The sequence below is a fragment of the Melanotaenia boesemani genome, chromosome 10, assembly GCF_017639745.1.
Source record: "Melanotaenia boesemani isolate fMelBoe1 chromosome 10, fMelBoe1.pri, whole genome shotgun sequence".
In the NCBI taxonomy this organism is placed as follows: domain Eukaryota; kingdom Metazoa; phylum Chordata; class Actinopteri; order Atheriniformes; family Melanotaeniidae; genus Melanotaenia; species Melanotaenia boesemani.
The window spans coordinates 20,250,552-20,271,472 of record NC_055691.1 but is presented as its reverse complement, the minus strand read 5'-3'; positions in this window follow the sequence as shown (position 1 = coordinate 20,271,472).

Here is a 20,921-nt window from a genome sequence, read left to right as displayed (position 1 = left end):
GGAGTTTCCCCTCCATTAAACCGGGCGACCGTCAGCCTGAGGATCCGCTTGGATCCGACGGGTTGTTCGGCGAAAACGTTCCTTTTATACATATTGGTGGAACAAACACATCAGTCAGTTTGCAGATAAAATTCGAAAATGCTCATACCTGATAAATAATATTGATGTATGGCCTTTATTTAGGTTCTGTAGATTTTCTGCTGCTTGAGGCAGCAAAGTTATGTTCCAGTCCAACAAATTTAAACTGCATTGTCTTTATTTGTTAAAAGACTTCAAATGGATGCTGTGGTTGTTTGCAGACTACAGCCTGGAAAAATGCGTACAAAATTATGTCTTTATTACTTTTTATTATTTTTATTATAAATTTCGCTCGTGCCTCTTTTGTTGTGGTAAAGCATCTTCCAGCAGCAAATGCTCTCGCCTCCAATGAAACGACAAACTCCTCTTCCACCGCTCGTCCTCACTGCTCCCCGGGTCATCGCCCGGCTGACAGTAAAGGACCGGACCCACTGAAAGAATAGGCAGGGTGTTGTAGAAGCCAATCAGAAATAAGTTCGAGTTATTGACTGTTTGCATTGACCAATGAGCGACTTTAGTTTATACCAAAGGTTGGTTTACAAGCCACTGAAAACTTGCTGTGTAATATCAAAAGTACAGCACACGATGGAGACATTTGCCTTATAATTTTCTAGCATTTGTAAACACATTAATCTCAGACGGTCCAGTTATTTTAGTGTGATCACTTTATGAAAAATACATTTTGTTTTCAATTCTTGAAAGATAGTAAACAGTGATTTTTGGTAAACAGCTTATACTGATATAACTAAGATAGTCGACATAAGAGCTAACTCATGTGGCAATGTGAGTTATGTTTAGGCTATTTATATTGACATAATTTATCCTTCAAAACCAGTCTATTTTTATTTTTGTTGGGGAAGTATGAGATTAAAACTATTTAAAATACAACCAAGAGATTAAAATAATCATTGTGAATCAAAAGATTAGAGACATATGCATATACAGTACTAATGAAACCACGTTGTAGCTAAACAACATAGCTTATCATTGCTTAAACCCCTATAGAGAACATGTTGTAATGTAGTGCCTTAACAGATGAATTAAAAGTGCAGGTAAAGAGGTTTGGTAGGTTTGCTGTGATCAGAATCAAGCAAGTTGCTGCTTTTTCTGTTTTGCTGGCTTGTGTTTAGACAGAAAAGTGCAACTGATATGATTTATTTTTGATTTATTAAGTGAACTCCCATTTCCATTCATTTTCATGACTGTGAATTATTTAACTTCTCATCATACATAATGTTAGCTCCTCTTGTGGCTCTTTTGGCTCAAAAATGATGATTTATTCTTATTTCTTAAATATAGACTATTCTGTCTGTTCTTCCTCAGAAGCATCATTTGCTTGCTGTGAGGTGTATTGCATGGCAAAGCAAAAATATTTTGAATCTCTCTGTGTCCTCTAGGAGGCTCTGAAGAAAGATCAGATTGCAAATTTTTGTTTTGTTTTTAATAACAGCACATGCCTTAATTTAATAAGCTTTGAATTTCTCCCGTGTCCAGCTTTTCAAGTTTTCACAGACATCTTTGTGTCTATAAATAAAAACACTGACTGGGCAAAAAAAAAAAAAAAAAAAAAGTAAAAGAAAAGTCATCACTTGGATTTAACTAAGTAAATAGATACAAGCTACCTATAGAGTATTTTTTGCATGACATCATTGCATTGTGAGTCACCATTTTGTGGGTCAAGTGGTCAAAGAGAACGGCAGCCTAGGTTTGTCACCGCCTGTGGATAGCACATTGTTGTATTCAGTTTATGATTAACGTTAACAATGATTTACGGTTGTGTTGTCAATAGATGTAAGAGTCATTCTACCGACCATGTACATCAAAAATTCCTGTCAATTCCAGTTGTAAGCTTGGCTGAGGGTGAGTGAACAGAAGAGCTAAGCAGACAGACTAATGTCAACCACAGCAGTGGCAAAGATTTCCAGCTTTCTAAACACTCAGAAGTGTTCTCATATCATTTCATTACAGGTATGATAATACAGATTTAATGTAGAATGATGCATTAAAAACAAAATTTGCCAATCAAAATTAACATGACAGAATGGGTAACTCTACATCACACTCTTATAATTATATTTCAGTTTAGAATCATTTGTATCTAAGCACCTGAGTTCACTGACATACAGCACAATCTTCCAAAGATGTACTTTTAAACAGACATCTCAAATGCATGTGCGTCAATTTAATTGTTTTATTATAGTCTATGATAGTCACTTTTATCCAGTTATATTGTATGATAAGACACCCTATATCTACCATAAAATCAAGAAGTTATGGTCACAGCTCCACAGCTCAATGATCATGATCACTGTTCACTTAAAGGTTTGGTGAAATTAAATCAAAGAAAAACAACAGTAGAACTCAGGGCTGTGTTTAATAGCGATAGTAAGAGCATTTCCATGGGCACAATGCAAAGAGAAATCAATGGACTGAGTTCCCTTATATAAGAAAACCACTAATCATTGAAGCTAACGGGAAAAAAATGCTTCTGTTTGCTAGGGAGCATAAAGATTGGACTCTGGAGCAAAGGAAGAAGGTCATGTGCTGATGAGTCCAGATTTACCCTGGTCCAGAGTGATGAGTGCAGGGCAAGAAAAGAGACAGATGAAGTGATGCAGCCATCATGCCTAGTGCCTATTGTACAAGCCTTTGAGGTCAGTGCTATGATCTGGGGTTATTGCAGTTGGTATAGATTCAGCTACATTATGTGCTCAAAGAATGAAGTCAGCTGACTACCTGAATTTACTGAATGACCAGGTTACTCCATCAGTGGAGGTTCAGGGAGCATGAGACAGCATTTTCACACACGAATTGGCCATCACGGAATCCAGACGTGAACCCCACTGAGAATGTGCTAGTGAAGACTTTGTGCTGTGGTTGGACTCTGCCATCATTTTTTAAAAGATCTTGGTGAAAACTGAATGCAACACTGGTTGGAAATAAATCTTCTGACTTTTCAGAAAGGCATAGAAACAATGCCACAGTGAACACTGCTGTAATCAAAGCTAAAGGGTGGTCCAATTAAATATTAGAGTGTGTGACCTGGCAACTTTTGTTTTGGGACAGGCAGTGTATAACCATTTGTATTCAAAACAGTCTGCAGAGACCTGAATGATTTTTTAGTGGGGCATTAGACTGACTCGTAACTGATCTAGGTTGAACTGCATAAGTGCTCTTTATTTTCTAAAATCTAGATCCAAAACTGAACTGGATGCTTGATATAGGAAATTTAGAATAGGGGTCATGATGGCAGAATGGCTTTACTGTTACCAGATAACATCAGTCATTTTAATATCACCTTTTTATTCCTGGTGGGTGCAGGATAATAAAAATAATCCTGTAAGTGCTTTCTTTTCTTAGAAGAATTTTACTAGACCAATTTTTAAGCCTGAATGTTACTATCTTATTTTTTAGCTGTAATATTGCTGAAAGAATCAGTTGGTACAGTTTAACTGTGTTTTGCATACATGCAAGTGTTACCAAAGATGGTAGTAACCCACTCTGAGATGTTGTACACACAAAGATGTTTAATCATCTGAGTCTAACAGTGAACATAATTACAGACAGGATGAATACACAGGCAGTGATGTGACTGCTGTAAATGTGAGTTTTTAAACGAACTGCTGCAAAGTCTCTAACTACATGATGATGCAAAAACAAGTTTACTTTTTCTCAGCAGTTGCATAAAATTACAAGTTAATTGCAATCATGATAGAGCAAAATTAGACACAGCATGTTGATATAGATCATTTACTTGGTAAGTTTTTTCATCTCCCCTAGAGCACGACTTCTCAAAATCATTTGCATTGAAGAAGATTGTGTTGAGCCATCGCTGTGAGAAATCCTGGTGCTTTAGTGAAATGAAGCAGTGGTTTATTGTCTTAAGGGATGAAAGTGATGTGATGGGCCACAGAGAGGTTTAGACTAGACCAAGTAAACAATTTTTTTAATGCAACATCTCCTGACAACAAAATTCTTATTGAAAAAAAAGTCTCTCAACTGAAAAAAAAGTAGTTTGACAAACCATGTTCACAGCAGTAAAGTGCATCTTGTTAGGAGTGATTGGTCACTTCTAATGTTTTACATATGTGGACATATTTAAAAGAAATGGTCTGGTTTCTTACAGGTTTTGCAGTATGATATATATATACCCACATATAGCAAACAACACAAAAATATTACTCTGCAAAAACTAAGGTGAGTGTAAAAAAACAACAAAACTTTAAACAACTTAACTACTTAATAGGAATCAGGAGGGTGAGTAGCAGCTAAACAAAAGCACTTACTCTATTAACAATCGTCAAGTGTAAGAATTTTTTTACAGTTTGCTGGTCTGGAGATTTCAGGTGTGTGTTACACAATGCCAAATCATGCCATCAATGATCTTACGCAACTGCTGTTGCTCATGTATAACTGGGAGTGGTTATAATGGCATTTCTAAATAATTTGGAATCATTTGACAGAGAACTATTAATCACAAATATAAAACATTTAAAACAGTTGACAAACTTCTCAGGAGTGGAAGTACCAGCAAGTTCAACCCAAGGTCAAGCTGCAATACTCAGAGAAACCCTAGAGCTGCATGAGCTCAGTTAACCTCCTACGACATGGTTATCTGTACCATAACAGTGAAGTTTTTGTAACAGAAATCTGCCTATTCTGCCGTCTGGTGGTGTCAGAAGATAAAAACACCTAATAGACTTATTCCAAGATGGCAGCAAACATCTCCGAAACGTCAGGCAGCCACATCTAGCCAAAATGTTGACAAGGTGAAAAATCTAATATGATTTCATTGTTAATTCTAGTTAAGTTATGCATATTAGTTTGTTCAATATGACATGCAAATTTGACAAACGTTTATAACAATAAAGATCTAGTATGCTGCTAAATTTGAGATCCACATATGTGGACGTTGGGACTTAGCTTTGTTGAAAATGTAAAAATGTCAGGTCAATTTTAGCATAAAAAGTGAAAATGTTTGGGAAGATTCTGTTTACATTAGTTTACAATAGTTTACAACAGAAGAAATTAACAATGAATATGTGATACACAACTTTTTATCTTTTTCTTTTATTTTTCTAATGATATAATTTCCAGAGTACCATACTCTGTCACAGGCACTTGAACTAGTGCTGGGGGGAAGTGCTCTGCACAGCTCAGAGGTAGAGGAGCTATTAAGACACTGATGACCCCATGAAGGACGCTGATTACCATCCTCCAGAACAGGAGGCAAGAAGCAGTGAGGAGAGTACACAATTACAACAACAATCATAAAATGAAACAATAGCATATAAAACACAGAAGTTAAGATTTCTAAAAAACTATTTTATCCAGTTAGTTCAAGTCCTATATATATATATAGGACTTGAACTAACTGAATAAAATATATATACATGTATATATATATATATATATATATATATATGTGTGTGTGTGTGTGTGTGTGTATGTGTGTGTGTGTACATCGAGAAGAATCTGGCCAATTGACCAGAGTGCTCTCATAGGTGTGTGGATGATGAGGTATGCTTTTCCAAACCAGATCACTTCTTTTTGTTAAAGTTTAGAAAACTAAACCTCATCCAGATTTAATTTCTGCCAGACAGTTTAATAAGGGTGTCACGATAAGCTAAGCGGCATTACTACTGCTTCGCTTAACTATAGGCCTGAATGTTATTTGCAAAACAAAGAAATGTGTTATGCTTATTAAAGATCAAACCTAGTGACAACATGTACAAAACAAACAGCAATGCTTTCAATATGGACCCCCGGGGAACCCCAAAATGAAGAGAGACAGCTGAAGAGGAATGAGCCCGTTGGTTGACAAATAAGTACCTGCTTGTGTGGTATGATTTGAACCAGGACAGAGCTGTGTCCGAAAAAATGTTGAAATAACAGAATATTGTGATCTATGGTTGTTAAGTCCAAAAGAATTAAAAGAGAGTGCTCCTAGTTTGGAATAGTTGTAGTTTCGGCGCATCACAAAAAGCATGAAGTAGAAGCACAATGTTGAGGTTGTAGCATGTGCTACCGTTTTTGTGAAAATGATTCTTTTAATAGCTGTGTTAAGAAATGGAAACAGTTATAAGCAACAGTGACATTAAAATGCATTTATTACAAAGTGGGGTCTTGATTGGGTTCTGAGGTAACACAGACCAAGTATCCACTTATGTAGACATAATTTTCCTTTAGAAAAAGAGCTTTATTTCAAAGATAATATCTGGTTATTATATTTATTGGTTCATCCTAACGACAAATAGCTAAAAGAAATGAAATGCAAGTTAAAGCATAGCTCAGGTCTTATGTTAAAGGTTAAAGTGTATGATAGTACAATTAAAAAAAGATTTGGCAGATACTAAACACATAATATTATGAAATGATAGGAGTGCCATAAAAGAATATAAATATATATATATATGAAATATATATATATGAGGAAATATATAGAGAAAAAAATATGAATATTTTCATATTTATTTATTTATTTATTTTTACATAACTTCATTTTTATTTTCATAAATATATTTTTCCCTATTCTTTTCTTTATTCTTTTCTTTATGACAGCCCCCCTGTGCTTTGAGCCAAACAGTAGCCCATAACATGATGTTGGAGAATAGACATTTTTGAAAACGTCTGGTTCATCGTTGTGACAAAGCAAAAAAAAAAAAAGGAAGAAGCTGAATTTGGCATTGTGTCTGCGAGAAAAGATGATTTGGGGCATGTGCTTTGTTACAGCAGTGAACCAAATCCACCAAAAACCACTTTATCCTCATTAATTTTAAAGTTTCTGTTTTTCTTTTTTTCTTCCAAGCCTAATATTTAGAGAAAGGCCACAGGATGACCCATTTGATATATCACACATTTAATCCAGGTGTTGTGGGGAGTTGCTAAAGCCAACAAATGTTATCTTGAGGGTCATGATTCAAAAAGTTTGGAAACCACTGATCTGACGAGTCTGAAACTCATGAGAGGGTCATATCTTATCTTCAGTATATTATAACTGATCAGAACAATGACTTCATGTAGAGTTTCAGACCCATCAGAGGAGCCAAATTACACAGCAGCAACATGACTTACAGCTGGTTCTGACAAAGCCAAGGGAGACAGTCTATTTTTGTACATTTCATAGTGTTAAAGTTAAAATTTATGTTACAAAGTCTAAACATCTGACAATCCTAAGCTATAGTAAACTACATTGACATCTCCTCTCCCACAGGAAGAAGTGGAAGGAAGGTAGATTTATCTTAACAAATAGAATAATGTAACATTTTCATTGCTGTGTAATCTAACTACAAAAGGTAATTACATTTCTGGGGAAGATCCACTTAACTGCAGTCTACATAAACAGGATGCACAGAGAAAAAAAGAGAATATAAGGAAAAGAATAATAAAAAAGAAAGAAACATACAGAAGAAAAAAATAATTATATAATGAAAGAATAAGGAAACATACAAGGGAACGAACAAGGAAATATATAAGGAAAGAATTGAAAAAATAATAAGGAAACATATAGGGAGAAGAATAGAGGAAATATACAGGGAAATGTATAAGGAAATATATAGGGCAAGGAATAGAGAAAAATAAATAAAAATAGAAGAATGAAATTATATGAAAATAAATAAATGCCATCCATCCATGCATGCATCCATCCATCCATTTTCTACCACTTATCCTGGATCAGGTCACTGGGGCAGCTGCCTAAGCAGGGAAACAAACCTTCTCCCCGGCCACATTCACTAGCTTGTCCGGGGGGATCCTGAGGTGTTCCCAGACCAGCTGAGGGATGTAGTCCCTCCAGCATGTCCTGGGTCTTCCCCGGGGTCTCCTTCCAGTGGGAAGTGCCAAAAAAAAACATCACCAGGGAGGTGTCAATGAGGCATCCTGACCAGATGCCCGAGCCACCTCATCTGGCTCCTCTCAATGCAGAGGAGCAGTGACTCTACTCTGAGCCCCTTCTGGATCACCGAGCTTCTAACCCTATGTCTAAGGGAGAGCCCGGCCACCCTGCGGAGAAATTTCATTTCAGCTGCTTCTATTCAAGATCTTGTTCTTTGGGTCACTACCCACAGCTAATGACCTTAGGTGAGGGTAGGAATGTAGATCGACAAATGGAGAGCTTTGTCTTTTGGCTTCACCACGACAAACCGATGAAGAGTCTGCATCACTGCAATCGCCGGACCGATCCACCTGTCAATCTCCCGCTCCATCCTTCCCTCACTCATGAATAAGACCCCAAGATACTTTAACTCCTCCATTTTGGGTAGGATGTCATTCCTGCTGCTTCACACTTGGCTTTGAATCAATCCAGCAAGAGCTGAAGATCACGGCCTGATGAAGCCAACAGAACCACATCATCCGCAAAGAGCAGAGACCCAAACCTGAGGCCACCAAACCAGATCCCCTCAACACCTCTGCTGCGCCTAGAAACTCTCACTGGAAATTAATCGGATTTACTCCTGGCAATGCGGACCAAGCTCGAGCATCGTACAGGGACCGGATAGCTTGACAAGGGGTCCAGCACTCCATACTCCCAAAGCAACCCCCACAGGAGTCCTGACATAAATCTGTGCAAAAGACTTTGGCTGACATCAATTCCATACAGATAACTTCCAGATGCCAAGAATCCTTTGTGTCATTAGATGTATGAAAATACCGACTTATAACTCAATGATGTTAAGTTCCGTACTTGTGTTTAACGGATTTGTCGACCTGAACCATTGTTATAACCACCTGCCAATACAGTGGCCTGTAAACAAATATTGAAACTCTTTCAGACCTTTAATAGTATCAGCGTGAACATCATACATCATGATAAGGTATTTTAATGTCACAAACATGAGTTTCATGCAACAGTAAATTCCCCCAAATCCAGCTGTAAATCTGTAAAGCTGTAAATCAATGTGCATTGCAGTGAGGGCTGCACCAAATGTTGGATCACTAGCAATGAATGTAAAAACCACCTTAGTTGAGCCCCCCCCTTTATAAGCATTTTGTTAAAAGTCATGATCTTGGTAACTATCAGATTCAGATTCCACAGACACCAGTCAACATTCAAAGTGCAATGTGGCAAACATAAATTGGTACACAGCACAAATTAGACAAGAACAATAAATGCATCAAATAACAACAATAAAACAATAAATACCAATACAGCTATCCATGCCTGATTATGTAAAATTTACAAGTCTGTGCAAGATTCTTCTTCTTCTTTTATCTTGTTACTAAATGGATGAGCTCAAAATGCTTATAACTAGCAGACAAGACTGCAGGAACATATTATTTAATCTCATGTGTCTATACTGCTTTTAAACAGTATGATCAGATTGAGACATCAAAGATAGTGAAAAAAGTTTAATGTGAACGTACTACAGTGCTTCGTAAAAACACATGGTGACAAGATCTAACTGTAAAGGAGAGGATCTGCACTAAATTGTTAGCTGTATGCTTTTGTTTATTCCATCTAAAAGTTTACAGTTGTTTTTCTGGTTGCAGTTTTTAACCTTATACCACTAAGGATATAGCCTGTAATGGCATCAGTTCAGCTGTTGCTAGGCTAGAAACACAGCATCCTAATACGTTCATGGTGATGTCTGAAGATTTCAGTAACATCTTGCTCTCTGTTACACTTCCAACATTCCAACAGTTTTTCAGCTGCTCCACCAGACAAAATAAGATGTTGATTTATTTTGAGCAATTCTTTTGCTCTACCTTCTCTATGAAGACCAGACCTTAATCTGTTTTTTTCTCACCTCCTCCTTTGTTCCCATTGTTCAGCAAAATAGCAAAACAGACCATTCAAACCAGGTTTAATGATGCTGAAGAAACTCTAAGAGGGTGCCTTGAGACAACAGACTGGAATGCTCTTTGCAAGCCACAAAGAGATGGCATCAATGCCATGACTGAGAGTGTGGCAGATTACACTGGACCAAAACAAGACGGGCCCCTCGACAAAGTTCTGGGGGGGCCACCCGGAGGCTGTGCAGATAGCTGAATCTCAGGCGGACGGGCAGGCTTGGGCTGACGCTCTGGAGGACAGGCAGGCTGGATCACCAGGGGCTGAGCAGGCTTGGGCCAGAGCACCGGAGGACGGGCAGGCTGGATCACCGGAGGCTGAGCAGGCATGGACCAGAGCACCGGTGGACGGGCAGACTGGATCTCTGGCGGCGGATGGGCAGACTGGATCTCTGGGTCGGGCACCAGTAGCGGGCGTCTCGGCCTGAGACCCCCTCGCGAACAGGAACTCGAGCTGGATGAGGAGCGTCTTGACCGGAGACCACCTCGGGAACAGGAACTCGAGCAGGGTGAGGAGCATCTCGACCAGAGACCCCCTCGGGAACAGGAACTCGAGCAGGGTGAGGAGCGTCTCGGCCTGAGACCCCCTCGGGAACAGGAACTCGAGCAGGGTGAGGAGCGTCTCGACCTAAGACCCCCTCGGGAACAGGAACTCGAGCTGTGGACAACCATGGTACCGACACAGGGGAAGAAGACCTGGACACCTTCGTGGGACGCTGAAGAGCTGGGCAGGACCTTGGAGCAGGCGTGGGACGCTGTGGCACAGGGCAGGACCTCGGAGCAGGCGTCGGACGCTGCGGCGCAGGGTAGGACCTCGGAGCAGGCGTGGGACGCGGCAGCGCAGGGCAGGACCTCGGAGCAGGCGTGGGACGCAGCGGCGCAGGACAGGACCTCGGAGCAGGTGTGGGGTGCTGAGGCACTGGAACTGGAGGCGAAGCTGGAGGAGTGGGCCTGGGAGCCCGTGGTGACACCTGTGACCGTGGAGCTGATGGCGTCACTTGAGACGTGGACCGAGGAGCTGGTGTCGACCTTCGAGACGAGGCCCGCCCCAGTGGCCTGGGGCTTATTGCCAATCCGGTCCCCCAGAAAGGCGACCGCTCTGGACAATCCAGCGGCTCTGGCTCCTTGTCCAGTCCAAGAAGCAGTCCCACCAGTTCGCTTGACGACATGATCTCGAGGGGCCGCCGCCCCTGGTGCCTGGACGTCCTCCTCCTCCTCCTGGACCTTGTGGGAGGAGGATCAGGAAACCACGGGTCTGGGTCCACCACAGTCGGGAGGTTTTTTGACGTTTCAGTTCAATAGGTATTTTCTGTTTTAAAACAACAATTGCATCCAGTATGTCTTCATCGGCTTGTGGACGAAAACAAAGAAATTATTCGATCAGCCTCTCATCAACTTGATCCACTGGTTATTGTTTTTAAAACAGTGGTTACCACACAAATTCAGCGAGAAGATCCAGATAGCCGACAACACGTGATCCAAAACTGACCAATCACAGGCGAGTACCTCTGCATAACCGTCTGATGTGCACATCAGGTCTGGAAGAGGTGCACGTCAAGCCTCTGCGGAGGAGACATTATGATGGCTATAGGACATCTTGAACCTGTGAAACAGTGAAATGTTGCAAAGCTGGAATATTAGTGACTGCAGTCATGGAAGCAAGACGTCCAGGTCAAGATAATTCTGATCTAATGTGTTATGATAAAAGCAATTAAAATAATTTGACAGCAACGCTGCAGCACAAATGTTGATATATACATCCCATAGGTTATAAATACCATTTAAATTCTCATGAAATTATATTTCAGTCAGTACAAACTTGTTGAAATTGTAGTCATGCTAATATGAAATGAGCAACAGTTACCACATTTTCTTTAAATAATATCAAAATGTTTTATTTAATACTTCTTCAACAAATAAAACTGAATAAAACATCATTAAATTTGATACAACAGTTTCTTTATTTTGGAAATTAAAACATAATTAAACTAAATGAAATGAAGATTCATGAAAAAAAAAAAAAAAAAAAAACTACTACGGAGATCAGAGGCACATTTTTTACCTGTGACTTTAGACAGAAAACAGCAGCAGAATGTTTTTTTAACCAGAGAAAATCTGTGCTTTCTGCCCTCAGTGTTGGACAAAGGCTCATCAAAGAGGGTGAGATTAGCAGGTGGAGCAGAATCAGCTAGAGAAGCAATGGCAGAGCAATCCATATTTTCAAGCAGATTTGTGGGAGGTTTAAATAACACATGGATTTCTCCTGTTGCAGCGTCAGTGATGGTGTTTAGCATCTCTGGTGATTGTGCAAAACATTCATGCCTCTACGGAGGCCAGAGGCAGACAAGAGGCAGACTAGGGCGTCCCAGAGACCGGGGCAATCAGCAGCAATCCCAGAGCACGAACCCCAACCCACCTCCCCACAAAAACCACCCTAGACCCACCCAAAGGGCGGTAGAGGAAGGCACCAGCCAGAGCCCCACATGGTCACGGGGCACAGGCCCTTGCGGGAAAAGATTGTCAGTTGCTGACCCCTCCAGACAACGGCCATCCAGGGGAGTCAGAGCGCAGGGCCCAGGGCCCCAAGAATGCAGAAGCCCCCCAAGGCAGAGGGCTCGCAACATGCCCAGGAGGACCAGGCCCCACGAGCTGGCCCAGTGTTTCAGCTGCACACCATCAACCACCTTACATAGCCCTCTCCATTCCACCCAGCATAATGTGCATGCCCTCCATCACCCTATGTGTATGTGAGAGAGTGGGGAAGGATAAGGGTCCGGGGAAGTAATTCCAAAGGGAAGCAGACTTCCCTCCACAAGGTGAGCAACTGGCGGTAGGCACCCCCGTTCCCCAGCAGACCCTTGGAGCAATACAGGCTAAGAGCAGCAGTTCCAGAGTGTGGCCAATTATTTCTAAATATCTGGTGAATGACAACAGGAAATCTCCACTGTCCCTGTTAATCTGTTAATCACAACCTTGACTTTCCTGCAGCTGACAGGTTATCTGTATGGGGAAATAAATGTATTAATGTGCTCTGTCATTTATTTAAAGATAACACCCTTATGTCCTTTCAGCAGCTACAGCTACAGAAAATGTTGAAATTTCCCAGTTCACATTTTTTAATGGACTGGAAACATTTCTTTTGAACTGTAAAAGTTTTAAAATGTTTATTTCTGTTTTTTACTTCTCAGTTGCTTTCCCATGACACAGATGTGTTACCCAACTTCTTCCCTAAATGAGAAAGTAATTTGGATGCTGAATTTATTAAGGATGACTGAAAAGAGGCAGTAGATATGATAAGAACAACTTTTATCTGTAATAGGCTGAGGGAAACTCAATACAAGATACCTCATAGATTGCATTTCACAACAGGTGTCTTGCATAAACTTGACAGCACAATATCTCCCCTTTGCACAAAATGTAAATCAGATAAGGGGATCTATTTCCGTTGTTTCTAGGAGAGCAGACTTATCTCTAGATAAGTGGACTCACGTCGCCAAAATAATCAGCAAAATTTTAGTTGTTGAGATGAATAAAGATTCAAGTGTTTTTTTTTTTGGCCTTTCCTCTAAGGTACTACTACTTCCTGCTTTTAAATACAGCTCCTCTTGCTAGCCTGAAAGTGTACTTTACCCAATTGGATTAAAAAGAGCCCACCAACTATCACATTATGGTACAAAGAGATTTTTAATATTCTCCCACACAAAAAACTGGTGGCGATCACAAAAGAAAAGGATAATACTGTATATATATCTGGAAATCTGGTTCCTCATAAAGTAGCTTATTTACCAAAAGATTTTGGGACCTTACTTATGAGAGGGGACTTACTTTCTGGAGTTAGACCAAACCTCCTTCATAGTCATAGCCTCCACTTGTAATACTTATCAGCTGCCCTTCATTTCTATATACATTGTACTATGTGTTTATTTATCTTTCACCACTTCCATAACCTGGTGCATATCATGGAATGCTTTTTTTGTTGTCATTGTAAGGAGGGTGGGGGTAATTGTGCATTGTGTTGCTTAAATAATTAGATAATTAAAGAAAAAAAACTTGCCACGTGGAGGAGTTTGCACATCCTGATGATCCTAGGAGCTATGGGCCTCACTTACCAATGTGTTTTTACAAATCTTCTTCAGATTTTTCAAGTTGTACTTGAGAAGTTTTTTACGAAAACACTTGGTCAGAACATGAACATGTTCTTAGAGAGCAGAATTGTTCATATCTTTCCACTTAGATCAGTGAATACCAATCTCTCCTGAGCTGAAAAAGCAGACCTGAGCCCTTCTAGGTAAACATCTGAAAAAATGCCCATAAAAGGTCATGACTTAAAGGCCAGGCCAGACAGAAGAAAAACAGATGAGAAAAAATAACAAAATAACAGAGAAAATAACAAACAATATGAAAAGTAATGAAATGAAAACAATAACAACAACAACCAAAAATAAAATAAATAAATAATTGAATGAAATATCACATTTACGCAATATGAAATTGAGAACTTTGAAACTAATTGAAAACTAAAAAGGTTTTCAGTAATCGGTTGGATTATTTAATAGATAAATACAAACTACTCTGTTAATGTGGTTTCAGAACAAATAGATCTACATTACTGGCATTAATAAATTCATTTGAAGAAATAACACATTCACGTTTAGATCAGAAACAATATGTAGCCGGAATATTTACTGAAAAAGCATTTGATACAATAAACTATGAAATCTTACCCACCAAACTAAACTAAACAAGGCATCAGGGGAATAGTTTTACAGTGGATGAGAAACTGTCTAAGTGACAGGGCAATTTGTAAAGTTGGTGAGCAGCCTAGTGTTTTGATAATTTGGGCATTACTTGTTACGTCCCCCAGGATTCAGTGTTGGGACTCAGTTTCTTCTTTATATCAACGATAAATGTAGGTTATCAAAAGTATTACAACCAGTTTTATTTGTTGATGATACCAATCTTATTTTCACTGGAACTGATCTGTAAAGGCGAATTCAAAATGTCGCGTCATTGAGAACATTTAAATTATGGTTCAGTGTTGGTAAATTTTCATTGAACATAGTAAATAATGTATTTTGGTAACTGGTGAGGTGATATACGGACTACAATTTAATTAGATGGCATGGATATAGAAAAAGTAAGCGAAATCAGAATTCTTGGGGTGATAGTTACAAACAAGAACAAGCATTGCTAGAGATAGCAAAACTGCAGGTAGACAGGCAGGAGGCAGAATCGGTGCAGGTAAAAAAGGTTTATTGCCAGGATCCAAAACAGGAAAAACAGAAAGCTTAAACCAGAGGGAACAGGCATAAGTGAATGATGAGGACCCGACGAGGAACAACAGAAAACCAGGGGTACTTATACACAGAGGGAATAACAGTACACAGGTGGAGTGGATGACTAATCAGACCAGGTGAACTAACAAGGCAGGAACAGAAAACCACAGCACACAAGGGAAAACTAACTAAACATAACCAGAAACCCAAAAACATGAACATAAAGACCATAACCGTGACATAAACAGGTTTTAAATCATAGAGCTATACTGTCTTCTTGTTCTTCTTGGGGTAATAATTATAAAACAAGGTTAAATTTATTAATTATACTACAAAAGAAAGCTTTACAATACATACATAAGGCTGGATATAGAAATCATACTAGCTTCTTGTTTCCTCCGTCAAAATAGCTGAAATTATTGAATTTAGTGGCATTTCAATCTGCACAGTAATGTTTAAAAGATCATTTTCTTCCAGGTAACGTTCAGAAACTATTCATTGTGGAAGCGGGGCTATAATTTTTTAAATGGACTAATATCTCTTGTAAATGAGAAAGATATTCTATATCTTTATTTAAGAAAGGAAAAGATAGCTGGTGGATGACTTCAGTATAACTCAAACCCCTGTCTCCTGCTCTCTTGTTTGTATGAAATTAAAACCACTTTATTAATGCCCTAAAGGGAAATTATAATGTTGTAGAAGTTTTTTGTTTGATTGATTGTCAATCCTGTTTTTCTGAAAGTTGATGACAGGTCGCAGGAGCAACCTCTTAAACCTTTCTGTCTTGTAGCTACTTGAAGAAGCCTCTGACTAAACACACTCTGTGTTTCCTCATTGTGTTTTGTAGAGAGTGTGAAGAATTGTCCATTATGTTCAGCAGTCATTGTTGCATTCATCTCTGGATAATCAGCTCCAGGACCTCAGATCACTCCCCAGTACAGACCCTTCTTAATCTTGATTCTTCAAAGATAACACAGACAAAACACGTACTGCGACCAGTTTGATGTCCTGTGTGCAGATCTTTTTCTTTACCGTGACATGTCCAAGTTAAAAAACCCTGCATGACCACTTCCTTTTAACTTTATACTAACTTTGTTGTCTTGATCTGGTCGGACAGTTTTTTGGATGCATAGCATCCTCTTCACTTCCTCTTCAGCTTGTGTGGGATTTGGTGTGTTACTTTGCATAATTTGATTTTGGAGAGCTTAATCAGCTGATCCCACTGGTAAACAGCTTTTTTCCATTGTCACGGATACTCATCATAACAAGCACATGTTGAAAATAACTCCAAAGTACATGGAGAAATCACATGAGCAGCACAACTTCCAAACCAATGTGAAAAAATCTCTTAAAAAATAACTTAAAAATTAAAACAGAATGAACAGGCCTATTGCAACTGCTGTCACCCACTGGTGCATTCTTGAATGGAAATTGTGCACTTGGCTTCATGACTCAATTTATATTTTCTTAAATTCTAATTAAATTCTTTCTAGCGCAATTCTAATTTTTAAATGGTTAATTATAAATGAATCCTGGTATAAATTATAATTTCTCTCAGGAGATTGCAATAAGTAAAAGCATACGCATAAGCTTCACATTTCATCGCTGGAGGTTGCCGCTTGGGTTAACCCATGTTCTTGCAAGTGAAAAAAGCTTGTCCGTATTCATGGAAACTACTTTCTGCAGGACTCTTCTCTCATTAATGTAGCTTAAGTACATCAGAGGGGCAACCAAGACAGCCCACAGCATTAAGGACCTCAAGGAAATCAGGCCAAGTTTCGTTCACTCCAGTGGCTTGTTTGCAGAAAAGCTATTTAACTATTGCAGTGCAGCCCTAGGTGGTTGTCCCTGGCTTCAAGTTTTGTTACCAAAAATATATATAAAAGTATCATCTTATATATGATTTAAATAAAATAACTCAACATTGACAATCCCCCCAAAAAACAAAACAAAACAAAATAAACAACAACATAAAAATGAATTTTATTTAGAATTAAACACATACTCAGCCATATTCTTAGAAAAATTAATAGTTAAACCATTACATCCATTTGCCAATGTTTACACTGAGACTGCATGATCGGCACTTTGCTAAATTAACTGACAGTTTACGCTGGTCCCTCTACAAGAGCCATGAACGGTGTTAGTGTTAATGGGAGATATGAGGTTTGGGTTTGGGATGGTGGAGTACGATTTCAGAATCAGTAGCCTTTTCAGTTCTCCACAAACTTTCACACCCTTGTGAGGTAATGCAGGAAATGAAGGCTTGGAGGTTGTTTTTTTCTGTCATACTAGTACAATGGCATACTGTTTATACATGTTTCTAAAAACACTCAGCATGTTCCAGTAATAAATGTTACTTAATATTTATTAATAAAGTTAAACCCATATGTATATGAACACATCTTTTTAAAATTACTGTTTTAGCTGTCTATTGAAACAGCTTGTTTACTTCAGCAGTTACTGTTATATAATCACAACTGGCTTATTGTACAGCTTTATTTTGAGGCTACTCACCTCCAAATTACAGGAAAGGTTTAGAAAATAAAGATCTTTAATACGTAAGGCAAGTTTATTTTATGAAAACACTTTTCATGCACAAGACTATTCAAAGTGCTATACATAAAACATTAACAGCATTACAGTAGGATGCAGAAGAAACATTAAAAATGACATTCAAACAAATAAAAAATAAATAAAATGGAACTTTCTTTGACTGGAGCTCAAATGTAGCTGGACAATATGCACACATTTCTGTACACGTGAGGGTAACTTTCTTCATCAGTGAAGCAGGTAAAAAGGTTTGCACTTGATTAAATGTTTGATATTTAATATTAAACCTGTATTGTTAATAGGAACGCAGCCCAGGAAATGCTTTCAATGGACGGATTAGATTAAAATGATCATGTACTAAGATAAAGAAATGAGAGATTTTCAGAAAAGACTACCAACAACTTTTTTAAGGTAAAAGAAGGTGGATATTCTGCAGCCAGGAAATAATTTATTCAGTGAAAAGGTAACAATAGATTGTAAGGATATATTTTTAAACGTCACATGTCTGCGTTTCTGGCAATTCACACAACATAGCTTATATTTCTTCAAGGGGACACAAATGAGAAAAAGCCACATTAAAGTGGAAAGTGAGAAGCGCAGGAGGTTCACTACTTCCATGGTGTGTGCTTTTCTCATATTTAAAACAGGATGCAAGTTGTGTTCCCTATCCTAAGTCATCTGCTATTTTATATCCAAAGGCTGATGTCGTCTATGCTAACTAGAAATTATGTAATATGATCAATTCAAAACACTCAAGTAACTTTAACGTTCAGACACTTTATTCTTAGCCCAAGATGATGTAAGCATAAAGGAAATGGATATAGAAATATCCCCTTCCACAAATTATCTTGGCTTACTCTTCCCCTGGGCCAAGGAAAGAAATTAAGGGATATAAATATCCCTGTGCTGAAGTATGATAAAAAAGTTCAGGCAAAGCATCATCTGTAGTACAGAACTGTCACGGCGCTGCGCATGTGAGGAGCCAAATGCAGGCTGACGAGGCAGGAGACAGACCGGTGCAGAAGTCAAGGTTTTAACAACAAGACTAACAAAGACAGACAATGGTTGACAGGACGAATACAGGACAATGAACTGGCAGAGATAAATTAATCCGAGGGGTATATATGTATATATAAACACAGGTGAACTAACAACAAGCAGGTGATGTAAATGAGCAAATTAAATTAGGTGAGCTGATGAACAGGAAGCAGGACTCAACAACAGAATACACAAGGATAAAAACTACAAAAATAAAATAAGAAACCAGACAGGACTGTGACAAAGAAAACCTATAGGACAGTAAAACAACAAACTACTCAACCAAAATCCACAGACCATGACAAAAACATTGTTATGATAAAAATAAAACAGAAATGAGAGGAAAAAACATCAGTTCCAAAAAAAATAAATAAAAACGCTTGTGGTAGTTAACGGTAGTGTGCGCCATCAGCTCCTAGCTCCATGTGGCAATGCATGTTGGTCTGTTTCAACCAATACAGCATATAGCTTCTGTACATTTTCAGCACACTACGTTTAGCGTAAAATGATATGCTTGTTAGACTACAGAGTATGTATAGTGACTACAGGGTAGAAGCACAATAAAAGGGCACACTTCAAACACAACCCCATGATGACAATTTCTCATTTTTGTTTTGAACTTTGCCCCTTTTTTTAGCTCTGCCAAGGCAGAGGTTATGTTTTTGGTGGTACGGGTTTGTCTATCTGTCTGTTAGCCACATAACGACTAAAAGTAATGGACATATTTTGATAAAATTTTCAGGAAATCTCCCAAATGGAATAAGGAACAAGTGATTAGGTTGTGGAGGTGATCTGGGTCACCGCCTGGATTGAGGCCTGTAACATAACACCATTGGATTTTGAGCATCAATCCTCATAGATTTCCTTCAAATATGCTGAACAGTTGTGGTGTGGTTGACTGTCACAGACACCAAGGGATTGTTCTTTGAACTACAGAAAAGACACAAAAACCCAGACAGATGTGATGACTGGCTGGTGGCTATTGTACTCCTTTTAGTCTTTTGAAATATTCAACAATTTGTTCAGATCATTGTACAACTAGTGAGTAAGACATTTATTATGATATAACATATGATTTTTTTGTATATGCGCCAAAAAAAAATACAATGAAACGGCTGGTTCCAGTAACAATAGCAAACATCTGTTGATGGTTTTTTTTGAAGTTTTCAATGTTTCTTGTCACGTAACCACCGGGTTGTAACATAGGTTTGCGCCTTTCCATGGGGAGATGGAAATAGTTTTGTCATTAGAGTTTTATAACTTGAAACCTAATGCCCACAATTATCAGCAAATAAATAAATAAATGTATAAAATTTACAATGGCTTGTATGTCAGTCACAGAGGTCTGTGTATGGAACTAGAATAGGGACATAAGTTTTGTGACTTGTATCTCCATATTTGTAACTTGTACACATGTTTTGTAAAGTTTATATTAATTCTGCAGGTCAGAAAAGACAAGTACAAATCAGAAAATACAAGTAAAAAAATACAACTGCAAATGAAGAAATACAAATACAAAAAAAAAAAATCCATCCATCCATTTCTATACCACTTAGTCCCATTCAGGGTCACGGGGAAGCTGGAGCCTATCCCAACAAACGTCAGGCGAGAGACAGGGTACACCCTGGACAGGTTGTCAGTCCATTGCAGAGCCCAAATCAAAAGTACAAGTACAAATCAGCTTTAGAGCAATAATGGTGGCATACATGATGCAGTGTCTTCGATAGATTGTGGAAGCAGACGAAGAAATTATCCATCTGTTGAGCATTTTAAAGCGCAAACAAATGAGAAGAAGAAGGAGACATCGTTCTGCAGTCGTTCAGTGAGAAGATACAAAAATCAGGAAACACGTAATCACAAACTGACCAATTACAATGGATTACCTCTGTGTTGCACTGCACGTCTAGTTGGGAGAGGGATGCGTCAAGCCTATCACGGTGACAGCGTAACCGACCTGCCTTAAGACTACAACAAAGTGTGCGTAGCTCTCCCTCCTCATATAGTTTCAGATCAAACTTTTCAACTGAGGTTTCCACTCCCTCACTTATCTGCAGTTTTGCACAAACACCTTAATAAGACAAACTGAAGACAAGGTGCATGTTTTGGACAGATGGCTTTGACGACTTAGGGAAGAAGCTGTACAGAAATTTTAGATCTGTGTGTCCAGTATATAGTTAAACTTGAAAA